This window comes from Oryctolagus cuniculus, chromosome 18, assembly GCF_964237555.1.
Source record: "Oryctolagus cuniculus chromosome 18, mOryCun1.1, whole genome shotgun sequence".
NCBI lineage: Eukaryota > Metazoa > Chordata > Mammalia > Lagomorpha > Leporidae > Oryctolagus > Oryctolagus cuniculus.
In genome coordinates this window covers 48,932,117-48,947,229 of record NC_091449.1, presented here as the reverse complement: position 1 = coordinate 48,947,229, position 15,113 = coordinate 48,932,117, and positions in this window count along the sequence as shown.

The window sequence follows — 15,113 nt, the reverse complement described above, 5'->3', positions numbered from 1 at the left end:
GGATTAGGGAGCGGGAGTTCTATGTGTTTGGATGAGGGAGGAAGGGTCTGCGAGCTCTTCAGCAGGTGGAGTGAGAGTGGGTGGAACTTTGAGTTACTGTACAGGAGAAATGAGAGCGAGAAGACTGTCAAGCCCAGCTCTGCGTTTGCTATTGACCTTCCTAGAGTAATTTCATGGGAAGACACACTGTGGAACCAATGGAAGGTGGAGGAGTTGAAAAAGCAGAGCCAGAAACGTAGACAACACCTGTGTCGCTCCCCCTCTTTGTGGAGGAACGACACAGGACCCTGCGCTGTTCTTTTGTCTGCTCGGCCCTTCCTGGGTTTGCTGCTGGTCCTTCCTGGGTTGGCTGCCGACCCCTCCACCTCCTTGGAGGGGCGGCTCCCCCTGCCACTTTCCCCACTTCCGCGGGGGAGCGGCACACCACCGGCCGGCTCTCTCGGGGGCTGCTCAGATGTTATCCGGATGTTCCTGGTGCATGTTGTCTCTCTCCTCCTTTATAGTCCTCTTCCACCAATCCCAACTCTGCTACCCACACGCCGAGCACGCTGTTCTCCTCCAATCAGGAGCAGGATCAGCTCCTGCAGCTTATCAGTCAAGTTGGTGAGAGGCAGCTGTGTAGAAGTTGTTTGCTCCCTTTCAGCGCCATATTGTGGGAGAGCAGATGCATAGAATAAGTCTTAATTCCAGTAACTTAGTCTAGTCCGAGTTGCTCCCCAAACACCTGGAAGAAGCTTCTCCGTGTGTGGGGGCGGAAGGCAGAGGCGGGTAGAGAGAGCTTTGCTTTTCTTCTTGAGGTGTTTATATGCTGAGGAGAAGGGGGTTTGGCGGGGTGAGAGGGCCGTGCCGAGCACAGAAGCCATTGCTGATGAGCAGGCGTCCTAGAGCGATGTACAGACACGAAGAAGGCAGACGCACATTCCTTCCTCTGGGAGGTGAGGGCAAGAGATGTGAGGACAGAGAAGCAGGATGTGGGTGCAGTTTACACCCAGTGCCTGTATCATAGGACACAGGACACGGATGCAGCCGCCCTCCGCACTGTGCCAAATGCCCACCCCATCATCCCTGCTACGTGGCGGTGAAGCCCTTTGCTGTGAGGCTGAGCGTGGAGGTGGGACTAAGGGCTCCGCACCGTGGTGGAGCTGTGCCTGGAGCAATGGCTAGGAGCTACCTGGGGACCACGCTGTCTCCATGCAGTGTCGTAGCTGGGTTAAGACCCAGGATGGGACATGGCTGAGTCATCTCCTCCAGCATGAGGAGGGGCCTGGTGTGGCAGCAAGAGCAGCAAAAGGTTGGTTTGACCCTCAGCAGGGCTGTGCTGGGTAGTGTCACAGAGAAACCACAGAGCAAGAGCTCAGGGGATGATTAAAGTGATGGATTATGGCCGTGGAGTGAAGGGAGGGGTGAGCCAGGAGCAGATGTGCTTAGAGAGCGCCCAAAGGTGCTGGACATCACAGTGAAGTCAGGCAAGATTCGGGGAGCTGAGAGTCAGGTGTCAGGTGGATGACTGATCGGAGCCAGAAGCTTTCTGGGCGACCCTGAGATCCAGAGCCGTCGACAGTGGTGATAGTGCTGGTGATGGGGTGAGGAGGATGGTCCCTAACGCGGTGCTAAGGACGACACTGAGTGTCATTTTATTTGAAAGACAGAGGGCAGAGAGAGAGAGAGAGAGAGAGAGAGAGATCTTCCATCTGCTGATTCAATGCCAAAATAGCCACACCAGCTAGAGCTGGGCCAGGAGCCTGGAACTCAATCTGGGTCTCCCCTGTTGGTGAAAAGAACCCTGTTACTGAAGCCATCACTTGCTGCCTCCCAGGATGCACTTGGGCAGGGAGATGGAATCCGACATGGAGCTGGGACTCTGGACGTGCACAGCCCAAGCGGGGTTTTAACCCTTGTGCTAAGTGCTTACACTTATATTTTGTGTTGCTGTGAATAACACTAAATGCTTTAGGTGGATTGTCGCCTTCAACCTCATCCCAGCCCCTATTTTAAAGATGCGAAGCTGAGGCAGAGGGAAGAATGAGCATACTCAGGTCACCATAGTTAGTTATTATCCACGGCCAAGCTGTGAGGCTGGGTGACTCTTCCATCCAGTGGAAGGGGGTCTGCTATTCACACCCTGAGGACAAGAGGCTGGGCCAGCTCTGTGTGTTCATGTTCCCCAGGATGGTGGCAGAGACTGGGCTGGAGAGCAAGGTGATAAAACAGGGACTGGGTCTGACATGAAGTGTTGACTTGCACCAAAATGACAGCTGTAGCAGCATTCTGCCCGTGCCAGCTCCATGCCATGTGTGAGTGGTCCACACTGGCCACTGCAATGTTGGGCCTCAGAGAACCAAGGCGTCACCTGCTAGATGAGCTCATCACCACCACATGGGCTCTTTGCTCCCTGATGCAGCAGCTGAATGTGTGGAAACTGGGGGCTAAAGGCTGGCCTTGACCTAGGATTCTAGTCCCGGCCATCCGCGGTGCAGAGCAGGGCGGGGAGGAATCAGCCTTGAACCGTCGCTGCTGCTCATTGAGAGCTTTGTGAGCAGGCCTGCTCGTTGACCTGGCGGAGCGATGGCTTCTGTCTCCCCTGTACTCCTTGGTCAGGGATGGCCAAGAAATTAAGTCTCCTTGGGGTCACATTTCCCCAGAGGTGTCAGTACCCCAGACAAATTTACAACAGTGTGGTCGCTGTCCTCAGAAGAGTTCTGTCTGTATAGTCTGGATTAGGCAAGTGATACTGTGAATACTGTGGTTATTCACCAGATTTGTCCAACTCTCCAATTTGTATTTTTTAAAGATTTATTTTATTTATTTGAAAGGCAGAGTGACGGAAAGAGGGAAAGAGAGAGGAAGATTTTTCCATCTGCTAGTTCACTTCCAAATGTGCACAATGGCGGGGGCTGGTCCAGGACAAAGTCGGGAGTCTGGAACTCCATCCAGGTCTCCCGGGTGGGAGCAGAGGCCCAAGCACTGGAGCCATTTCTGCTGCTTTCCCAGGCACACTAGCAGGAAGCTGTATTAGGAGCTGAGCAGTCGAGACCCCACCGATGCTCTGATACGGGATGCCGGCATTGCAAGAAGCGGCTTAACCTGTTGCACCAAAACAGTGGCCTCTTCTTGTTCTAATTTAACTCCCTTTTCCTCGGTGTCTCTCCCATCATGAAGAAGTAGCAAGGTGTGATAGAAATATCTGTATTCAACTATTTATTAAGCAGTTATTTGTTGGGTCTTTCAACAAATGCTGGAGCGTAAGATCTTGGGGAAAGGCAGGTTTGGGTTTAATCTCAGCTGTGTGGGCTACAGATGGAGGCAGGGGCCGCATCATAAAATATGAGGATTTCAAAAAGTATGTGCAAAGTGGAATCAAAACTTGCATTTATTTTGGTGCAAAAAAATTGAAATCCATGCATACAGGAGGTCTTCAAGAAGTTCATGGAAAATATGTATTGCAAAAAACTATGCATGAATTTCAAATATTTTGCACCAAAATAAATGTATCTTTTAGCCCCATTTTTCATGAACTTTTTGAAATATCCTTACACTGTGACTACCAGCGATGAGCAACGTTATTTTTTTAAACCTATAATCATGGGGGAACGTATGACCACATGGGAACTTATTAAACTCCTGGATCCTCAGTTGTCTTCCTGGTACAGTGCAGATTTTGTATTGACTCGGCAAGGTGTTAGTGTTGAATCAGAAGGAAAATACCAGTAGGAGCCCAGCACAAGTGCCTGGTGTATGCCTACGTCCAAAGCTGTCAGTTCCTGGCAAGAAAGTGTCATTTCCCCAGATGAACAGACGGGCCAGTTGCAAAACAGTAGTTGTGTGGTTTACACATTTGCATGGTGGGCAACAAAGGTTATTAATGTCCATGGGTGGCTGTGTGTTTCATTAAACCAGGTGAGCAATGTGGACATTTGGATTGGAACAGGGTGAGAGGTATAACATGTTCATTTCAGGGCTCACTCCTTCCTTTCAGATCAGCAAAGCTCCAGCTTGTTCCCTCCCTTGATTTTGCTGGTTTGGAATGTGGTTGGCCAGGGGAGGGAGTAGGATTTGGTTGGTCCAACCTTTGCGTAATAATCTTAAGACGCTGGGATTGAACTAGGTGTGAAATAGCCCATGACACCTTGTGATTTAGGAGACTGAAATTGTGTTCTGCATATCAGCTCCCTTCTCCAGATGATCCAGGACTATTCCTCTGTGGTTGCTTCCATCCTGGACCAGAATCGGGTCATTGGATCTGATGAGGCCCATTCTTGCTTTGGCTTTGTGGGAAGGCAGCATTAGGCTTTGGCCTCACTGGGTGTTTCAGTGTGGATATTGTATCATCTGGCTTTGTGCCATGCTTCTTCTCACACATGTTGTGCCATTTGTTTAAAGAGAATTAAAACCAGGATTCTGTGGAATGAGCAGAGGGTTTTGAGTGTGGCTGCCTGGGGTTGACTTCTGGCTTTCAACCTCTCTGAGTCTGTATTGTACCAGTCCACAGAGTCCGTGTGAAGTTCAAAGACGTATGGGTGAGGACGTGGCATGTGAAATGTGCAAAGCTGTGCAAACGTCAGTTAGGGTTTTATCCGTGTCCTTCAATTTTTAGATGAAGGCTTTGAAGATAGGCTTAAAGAATGTGACAACTTTTTGTTGTTATAATATCGTCAGCTTGTTAGTCCACTAATGGAGAATAGGCGTAAAAATCTGATTTACCTTTAAAAGCAGCGTTTGTATGGTTAGTTTGTAGTTTTGAGAATTTATTTTCAGAATTTTATTTTTTCTTTCTTCCTTTCTTTTTTTGTTTTAATTTTTTAAACAGTCAGTGCATCATCTTCAAGGACTTTAATGGAGATTAAGTGAATGACATTCAGAATATAGTCATTGTTAATTACAAAACATCAGGAGCTGGCACTGTGGTGTAGTGGTGTAAGCACCACCTGCGGTGCCGGCATCCAATATGGGCACTCATTCGAGTCTCCGCTCCACTTCTGATCCATCCAGCTCTCTGCTAATGGCCTGGGAAAGCAGTGGAAGGTAGCCCAAGGTATTGGGCACCCACATGGGAGACCTGGAAGAAGCTCCTGGCTCCTGGCTTCTGGCTTCAGATTGGCCCAGCTCTGGCCGTTGCAGCCATTTGGGGAGTGAACCAATGAATGGAAGACCTCACTCTCTGTCTTTCCCTCTTTTTGTGTGTAGCTCTACCTGCAAACAAATAAAATCTTAAAAAAAAAATCAGATTTCTCAGACTCAGTGAGTTGAGAAAGGTAATAAAAATCGATGATTTGGCTTCGTGTATGCAACTTATAATCGCCCACAGTTCCCCTTCTGTTTGTCTTTGCCTCACCTCGCTCACAGGGGCACACTCATCGTTTACAGGCTATCCTCACTGTGCCCTCTTCTCAAGAATCTGTCATGGCTCCCTGTTGCCAATGGCCAGTGCCCGTGAGTTCTCCAGAGTTTGGATAGTGTCTTCTTTCTTTGGCATTATTCTCCCAGCCTCTTTTACTGATGATCTGGCATGATCTGTGTTCAAGTGGGTGTGTACCATGTTCTGAAATTCGCTGTCAATTTGTGTGTCAGTTGCTGTAAGACTGGCACCGCTGAGTGGCGCCTCCAACAGAGAGCTGCCATTTTGACTTTCCATGTCACTTCTTGTACAAGAATGATCTAGCTTTTTTTTTTTAATTTTTTTTATTTGACAGATAGAGTTAGTGAGAGACAGACAGAGAGAAAGGTCTTCCTTCTGTTGGATCACTCCCCAAATGGCCGCAATGGCGGGTGCACTGCGCTGATCCGAAGCCAGGAGCCAGGTGCTTCCTCCTGGTCTCCTATGCAGGTGCAGGGCCCAAGCACTTGGGCCATCCTCTACTGCCTTCCTGGGCCACAGCAGAGAGCTGGACTGGAAGAGGAGCAACTGGGACTAGAACCTGGTGCCCATATGGGATGCTGGCGCCACAGGCAGAGGATTAACCTAGTGCGCCACTGCGCCAGCCCTGAATGATCTAGCTTTCAAATTCTACTTAGAGATAGCTTCATTTTCCTTAGGGGTTTGTTCTGGGAGGCCATGCCCTTTAAGGTAGTGCATTATACCCACTCACAGTTGTAAATTCTTGCAAAATGAGTCGCTTTCCAAGCTGATATGATGTTGGCAGCTTACTGTGTTCCAAGGCAGAGCCTTAGCAGTACCAGGTCTTCCTCCTGTGGGCTTTCCTGATGGATATAGACATTCCTCATCTATATTGTAGACTGTGGGCAAGCGGGGGCAAGGTTGTCTCTGTAAAATGACATAGCTCTGGCAGAGCATGCACACAGAACATTCCCTCAATAAAACTCACCAGATGCACTCACACTTTGGTCTTCATGGATCTTCCAAGTCCCAGATCACTGAATCAGGAAAACCACAAGTGTTGGTGAGCTTAGTTCCCCTCCCTGCCACCTATGAAGAAGGACAATGGCATGAGGGCAGTTCTGGTAAGGGTTTGCTTGGAATGTATGTTTTCTGTTGCTGTACCAACTCATCACTAAGGTAGTGACATAAAACAGTGCAGCTTTATTGTCATCGAGCTCCGTAGGTCAGATGCCTGATGTGGGTCTCACTGGCCAGAGTCAGGGCATCTGAGGGCTCTGTTCCTTTCTGAAACCTCCAGTGTAGAACCTGTTGCTTTGACTTTTCCATCTTTCACAGACTGCCCACATTTCTTGGCTCAGGGACCTGTCCCTTCATCTTCGAAGGCAGTCTTGCATCTCGCTGACCATTCTTTCATCATTGTCTCGTCTCTCCCTCTGACTCTTCCTTTTGCTTTTTTTTTTTTTTTTTTTGACAGGCAGAGTGGATAGTGAGAGAGAGACAGAGAGAGAGGTCTCCCTTTTGCCGTTGGTTCACCCTCCAATGGCCGCCACGGCTGGCCCGCTGCGGCTGGCGCACCACGCTGATGCGAAGGCAGGAGCCAGGTGCTTCTCCTGGTCTCCAATGGGGTGCAGGGCCCAAGCACTTGGGCCATCCTCCACTGCACTCCTGGGCCACAGCAGAGAGCTGGCCTGGAAGAGGGGCAACCAGGACAGAATCCGGTGCCCCGACCAGGACTAGAGCCTGGTGTGCGGGCACCGCTAGGTGGAGGATTAGCCTATTGAGCTGCGGCACCAGCCCCTTTTGCTTTTTAATTCCACTTTTAAGTGAATTTATGATAGTATTTGATGCTCTTGGATAATCTGGGATAATATTACTATTTTAAGGTCAGTTTAATATTGATATTAATTTCATCTGTAACCTTAATTTTGTTAAACAATTTAACATATTTATGGATTCTGGGGTATCAGTATGTGAACATCTTTGGGGGACCCATTATTCTGCCTACCATAATTGGATATTAGGATATATGGTACCTAAATCTACTTCTACCCAGAGTGAAGGTATTGATATATGTAAGACGTATTTCCTCTCAGGTCTCATCTATTGAGAGATATGGGCTATGACTACAGTAGCACCCTTCATAAATCAGTCAACCACCAGGCATTGACCAACCACGCAGTTGACACAGTTACTGATGTTATGTAGAATATATTTACATCATATACTTCAGACTCTGAGACACCTGGATCTCGTCATGAGGGATGAGATAAAGGAGCTACAGAGACAAAACACTGTGATGAAGTCTTCAGAGAGTGGTGTGTTCTCTTGAAGAAGACGTGAGATGTTCTTTGGATAGACAAGGTAGGAGAGAATTTCTGACAGAGGACGCAGAATGTACCAGGTGTCAGTATATGACCAGAACAACTTGTTTAAGAATCAACCTGTAGCTTTCCTTCAGCTCTGTTGGAGCCTGTGGAAGCCTTTTGGGGTCAGGATTTCTAAGATGACAAATATGCCTGGAAGGTTATGTCCCAAAGTCTCACTTTCTTTACTAGAAACAGAAGGAACACACAGATCTGAAAATTGGAAGTGTTTTATTCTGAAATGCAACTGAATTTTATTTGGGCAAGAGATATGCTTATGTGTCCAAAGAAAAGGTTAACACAGTGGCTCCTGGCAGCAAATCAAATGAAGCCGGAATTATTTGGGAAAAAGTAACTCACATTGATGGAAACAGTGTCATAGTTCATGCCAAATTCTGAAACAACCTGTCTGCCAAGGCCAGTGAACACAGAATCTGTGTGAAGTTGCATTTCTTGTGGATTTAAAATTCTTTAGAAGAAAAAGAATGAAATTCTGGGGGAAATAAAAGTATTCAGACAGTGGTTTGATGTGACTTGACAAGAGATAGTTGGGAAACAGCTAATAAAATGGAAAGTATTAAGAAGTAGGTAGGTATTATGGGTTGAATTGTGCTCCTCAAAATTCATATGCTGAACTCCTACCAATTCCCAGTAGCTCAAATACCATTATATTTGGAGGTTGGTTCTTCTAACAGGCAATTAAATTAAAATAAGGTTACTGGGTAGGGCTCTAAGAAGAGAGATTGAGAAGACACAGACACACACAGAAGGAATCCATGTGCAGACACCAAGAGAAGATGACAATCCCTAACCCAAGGAGAGAGGTCTTCTCCCTCTCACCATGATGACATTTTGATGTTAGATTTTTGCTTTACATAATTTGAGGAAATAAATTTCTGAAGTTTAAGCATCCAGTCTGTAATTACGTCGTTATAGTGTCCCTAGTAAACTAATACAGTAGGTCGTAAAACCTCATAACAATTATTGGATGCCATATGTTCTTGCAGCTCAGCTGTGCCACCTGGGTCTGATTTGAGGCCTGGTGGCCTTATGTCTCCGGAGGCTGAGGATGCTGCTGGCACAGTCTGCGGCCTTCTGTAATAATTCGCCCTAGATCAGGAATTTCCTTGACTGAGGTCACGATCCTTTCCCTAGCGTATGAAGCACCTGAGAACTGTTGACGTGGTCATTCAGGTGCAGTCCCCTGGCCCAGTTTGGGTCAGCTCTGGTAGGTCATCCAGCCTCAAAGCTTCCCTTGCAGCCGGCGAAGGCCCTTGTTGGTACCTCATCACAGCCCAACTCTGTTCAGTCCTGCTTCCTCTCTACCCCTTGCTTTCCACACAGGTTGAGCCCAAGTGGACTCCCTAACTCATAATTCCCATGTGCTAATCTTTGCCTCAAAATCTACTTCTTGAGTAACTCAACCTGTGACATCATAATAAAGAAATCGGGCATTCTCCTGGCAAGACTGGGGGAGGTATTGAGTTATTATATTCAGATGTTCTATGAAGTGCATTATGGCTGGCTAGAAAGCTAAATGAAAGAGGGTAAGACTGGATGTAGATAGAGCAGTTAGACACAAGGACAGCAGACAACAGGTAATGTGATAGAGGCCTGCTTATTATGGTTATTCTTCACTTCAGTCTTTTTTCTAGAATCTCTATCCACTGTGAAGCACAAAGCCATTTTAGAATATGGTCCTGGCCCAGTTGGAATTGACTTCTTGTTCAGAACACTTGAAGGAAGTTCATTTCATGTCTATTTTCTAAGATGTGAGAGCCAATGAAGACCATGGATGAATACATCATGAGTGAATGAAGGAGGCTTAATGTTACGGTACACCTTCAGGGATTCAAGAAGAATCCAAGAATAAAGTGCACACTTGCTCCTGCACCCTGCAAGAATTCCATGAGCGCAACTCTCACACACTAGTTCTGACTACCTGCGGCTCTTCTCTCACATCACACTATCGTTGGCCCTCTAGTGTTTGCTCATGCAATTTCCTTTGGACTTTATCACTGTCTTGCTCCATGATTCTTATTTTACTTTGTCATCACTCAACTCTTCTAGATTCGTGGCTCCCAGGAAATCTTCTTTAATGACCTCCTTAAGATTAGGCTAGAAATATTTTTATTGTATTATTAGATTTTTTTAACACTAGGCTATAAACTCCAATGTAGCTACTATGTTTTCTTAGGGATTTGCAGCCAAAGAAGCATTCTTCTAACTATTCAAGGTTCCAACGATATGTTGAACATATGTAAAGAACTGACTGTAGAATTGGAATTTCTTTATATCAATAATGGTTGCGGAAGACTCAGTAACCATCAGACCTAGAGACTCTAGTAAACTGTGTTGGAATTTATGGTTTATACCTGGGGAAGATTGGTACTTACTGCTTACCACCTTAAATTTAAACCTCAAGATCCGCTAACTTGAGCAAATCACAGGAAATGGAGCAGGGCTTGGTAGAGTGGACCCCAAATTCCCATAGACAAGCTACGTTAAGCTACCTTGTAAAACAGGCTGGCAGGCTGGCCTGCAGCAACCGGAGACATCAATAAGGAGCAGGGGTGGGGGGAGAGGGTTGAGTGGTGCCCTGCCCTTCTGGGGTTGATTCAGAGAAACAGGGAAGAGGAGGAGACTGCATACCACCAGAGCCTAGATGGCAACGAGAAGAGGAAGAGTCTCTGAGACGTTACCCCTACCCCCTAGGAAACTGTGGCTCATTAAATTAGTTGATTGGCTAGACATTTCTCCTCCTTCTGAGGAGAAGTTAAAGGGAGAACCAGAGTTCCCTCCATGGCACTTGCCTGCATGGGAAAGAGGTGAACATGTGCTGAGAATTCCTGCCTTTGAAACATGGGGCAAGACGTGGGAAAGGAGCTTCCACCCAAGCCTCTTGGTCCTTGAGTCTCCAGCCACCCGTATGAGACTGACCCAGAGCAGGTGTCAGTTAGTGCCTGCTGCCAGGTTGGGGGATTACTGGGTGGACAAGGAGTGGCAGTGGCTGGCAGACTTGTGGTCATGAACCTTCCCTCATTACTCTCAGTCACTAATTAACATCCTTGGGCCTCTGAGGAGTTATAAATGGAACTCCTTCTCAACTTCACAGGCTAACCACCAAAAACCCCTCTGAATCCCTCACAACCTCACTGTTAGCCACATCCATCGTGAAGCTGTGTTGTCATCTGAGTTCATGCTGGAGGAGCAATGGTTTCCAGACAGAATGTGGGACTGGGAGCCTGACCTTGCCGCTATCCCAGGCATCAGGGGCCTCCTGTCAGCACGATAAAGTGAGATCTGTTTGGAGCCAAGCAGGCCTTGTTATCTGGCTGGGGCTGACATAGTAGAGAGGTTGAAAGCAGAGAGTCAGTGAATCAGTGGCAGACAGGGCAGGAGCCTGCTCCCTGTGTTCCATCTGCATGGGGTAGAGTGGAAGCAGGTTGGATGTTCTAGGTGAGGACTAAGGAGATTGACCGTGGGTTGCCGTCTTCTGGAAGCAGATGAGATTTAGGTACTAAACTCCAGTCTCAGTAAACAACTGGGAATGTTGGAAGGGAAATAGAGGCTGGTACCCCAATGTAAAAGTTGGCCCATACAAAATACAAACACAAATTAGAAAGGGGTTCTTGGGAGGCAGGATTCTCTGAATCCATAGTATCCAGCCAGACACATATTGGCTGCTCTGGGTTTGGGAATACTGGGTGCAAGGGTATGCTAATCCCCCACTCTGAGAGAGAGAGAATAGCTCTTTGTTACATTTTTGGGACACTGTTTTGTGTTGCTGAAGATTTATTATCTTAGCTGCTGAAGCAGTGTTATCAGAAACCTTGATACCTTGAGGATTGCAGATGACTGCTTGTCTAAGTCTCACTCCCCTTCTTGGGTGCCCATCCCACGAACAGTAGATATGAGAATATAAAGTATCTTGGCTTGACAAGGGACAATGCTGAAGGATCATCCTAACTCCTGAGCTCCCCACAGAGTCTACTGAGTCTGCTATAGGGTTAATATCACACCTGAACTTCTACCTCTGCCGCTTGTCCCTATTCATTTCCCTTCCCTTCCATAGGCTTTGATCTGAAGGACAATGTTAGTAACATCCTTCCTGCCAAACATTCCAGTGTCAGCTCTCTGGAGAACCCAACCCGTGACTCCACCTTCTGTATTCTGTGTTCTAATGTGGGTTGGAAAGATCCAGAAGTGAGTTTTTGGTTGAGCAAGATAGGGCAGGTCAGGGAGTGGTAGGATGATGTGGACTAGGCTTGCACAAGACTCCACCTAGACTAGAGTGACAGCCCCAACAAAGTTCATTCAAGACCTGGTTGATGATGCGAGTGAAACCTTACATTGGTGTGCTCAAAACAGACAGTGCTGTAGAATGGGATGATGGTGGCTACCCAGAAACAGCTGTAACATTTGGATCCTGGGCCCACCATCATGAAACATTCTATCTCAGAGAGTCAGGAGGTCCATTCATCAATGCGCACTACTTGGGAGCTTCATGGATGAGATTTGAAGTCACAAAACTGAGTGTGAAGCTTAAAATTGTCACAGTTTCATCTATTAGGGGACCTAGAATGTACAAAGACATTTGAGTCCAACCCCACCTGGTGAGGAGGGAGAAAAACTGGAGAACATCTTATACTCCTTTTCCAGATCCTGTCTTGGGTAAATTCCTTTCCTCCAGGTCCATGAATCTCCATTTCTCAGATTTATTGTGAGAGCAGAAGAACCATCTCCCTTTGTCCTGCTTCCATCTCATACTGTCTGTGAGTAGTTACATTCCTCTTTCACTAATTCTGTATGAATCAGTGATTTTTTGAGAATCTCCTTTGTGACAGGTCCCATGTAAAGAACTGGAAAAACAAACCAAAACAATACATGGCCCTCCCCTTGAGTAGTTCTCAGCTCCAAAAAGGAGACAGGGACACAAGTAGTAAGGTGACATTGGGATTCTACCAAATGCTGTTATGATCAGAGGACTGAAGAATGCCTGTGGATGGCTTGGGGTCCCGGCTACTCCTTCCCACACAAAGAGTGAGGCACAAGGCCGCAGAAGGGCTCACTTTTGTTAACAGAGCACAGAAAATCCAAGAAACCTCCCTGAACTCCGCAGAGCTCCATTATTTTGAGTACACCAAGGAGTCGCTGAAAAGCAGTCTTTGGGGCCTATTCTGTCCCAGCATCTCTCCTGCCCAAGCTGGGTCTCAGGTTTTCCCTCTCACTGCAGGGACGTGCAGGGGATTCCGAGTCGTTTGGTGCTGCTGAGGTTGAAGATGTGACAGAGCCTCCTTAATGTCGTGTGAAAGGAGCACGAGCTTTTCATGAGAGGCCAGCAGCGTTCCAAAATCCTTGTGTTTTCTTGGCTGCAAGGGCATTAGGAAAAACTTGGCAAACAGTTGAACGTCCAAACACATTTCAGGAATCACCCCCTCTCCTGATCATTGGTCCCATTCAGGGGCCAACTGATAGTTAGAGAATCCACTCCACCTGGTGCCTTCCAAGCGTTGGCTCCTATTCTGTTCCTCAGTGTTAGTACAGAGAACCAACATTTGTGATGCTGGAGGCCTGTTTCAGCTGAAATTAGCAATCAACAAAATCTGCGTCCAATGAGCACAGAGCAAAATGAATAGTCACTTGTGGGTGTGACCCTAATTTAATGAGAGTGATTCGTCACTTTACGCACATCACTACTGTCCCCTGAAACTGGAATAAGGCCCTTGAGCAGTGGGCCAGGTCTGGCAGTGCTGGGGAGGTGGGCAGTGGGGCTGGATGTGGGAGTGCAGATGCATTCCTGTGTTGGTAGAGTCATCAGCTTCAAAGCTCTCACTGGGCAGCCTTTCTAGGTTCCATTTAGCTGGAAAAATATGCGTGTAAATACATTTAGTGTCCAAAAGCACGAGTGCTGATTAGCCAGTGAAGAAAATATCAGGAAGCTCATTAAGTAACACAGGATGTTTTTGTCTTTTCATTGGCCTAAGCATCACAGTTAGCATCCACACCCACACCAAATGCAAACGCAGTTGTAACATGCATTTTGGAAGTGTAGTGGAGCCCCCTCAAGCTTCGCAGTCCCCGTGCCAACACTGGACATCGGATGCCCCTTGGAAACACCTCTTGGTCTTGGCCTCTCCATAGCATCCTAAAACATGCGGCTGACACTTTGCATTCTGCGTGTGAAAACAAGGCTCGATTGTGCAAGCTGCTTCTGTGGGCTGTCTTGCTACTGGCAGCTGAAAGCACCTGTGCTCTTCCTCCAGGCAGCTTCTGCCTCTCGTGGCATCTCGCACTCAGCAGATCTTTCCTTTCCTGCTGCTTCAGGGTCTTAGCCCCAGAGCCAACATAAACCCTTCTTCATCCTACTTCCTTACAGTTACCGTCTCTTCTTCTCACCTGCGAACTTCTTCCAGTGTGGGTCCCAGTGAGACCTTCACTTTCTTCTCTCCACCCCCTGGCAACCCTTTACCAATGGCAAAGCCAAGGACTACACTTGACAGGTGGTAGGCTGTGGTGTGCTAACCCCTGCACTACAGTGACCAAGAGTATGGATTCTGGAGCCAGTACACTTGAATTTGAATTTGTCCTGCTGTTTGCTGACTGTGTGAACATGAGCAAGTTGCTTGAGATGTCTGTGACGTGGTGCCTCATCTATGAAATGGGGAAGCTCTTGGGGGTCTTCAGAAAGTTCATGGAAAATGCACATATTTTAGAATTCCGTTTTCTCTATGTATTCAATATGTATACATACTCAATTAAAATGTGCATTGGATTTTAATGGGGCAGTTGGGAGCTACCGCTTTAAAAGTATTCTCAAGCCAAACCAAAATGAGAGCTTGTGAATCAAAATATATTTTGCTTTACAAACAAAAAAAAAGCAGGATTGCTAAAGAAACCCCTGAAAATTAGCCTCTAGACGCAGTGTAATAGATGACGGACTGGTCTTTCACGGTAGTCCTCCATGTGCTCTCAGCCAGACACTCGCACTGTCAGCTGCAAGGGCTGAAGCCACTACCACTGCTTTGCTGTGTAAGTGATGTGCTGCTGTGTGTTTCTTGAAATCTCTAGTATTACACGGACACCACTTCCTGAAGTAGTGGGTTTTCACAGCTAAAGAAACACGTGTGTGAGAGGCGGGCTCTTCCATAGATGGCTGAGGCTAAGGCCTCTTCCCGGGTGGGACAGTGAATCCTTAGGAAGCAGCTGGGGATTTCAGACACGAGTCTCCTACAGGAGCCACCCGGGCTATTAGGAAGCCACTGGAGCCTGCGGGTTTACACGGTGCACATAGTGTCAGCAACACTGCCACGTTTGTCAGGCCACAGCCAGGACACCGTGAGTGGAGGGAAATGCACATCTATGGTATGGCAAAGACGCCGTATTGAATAAAGCCCGTTTAGAAAGCAGTT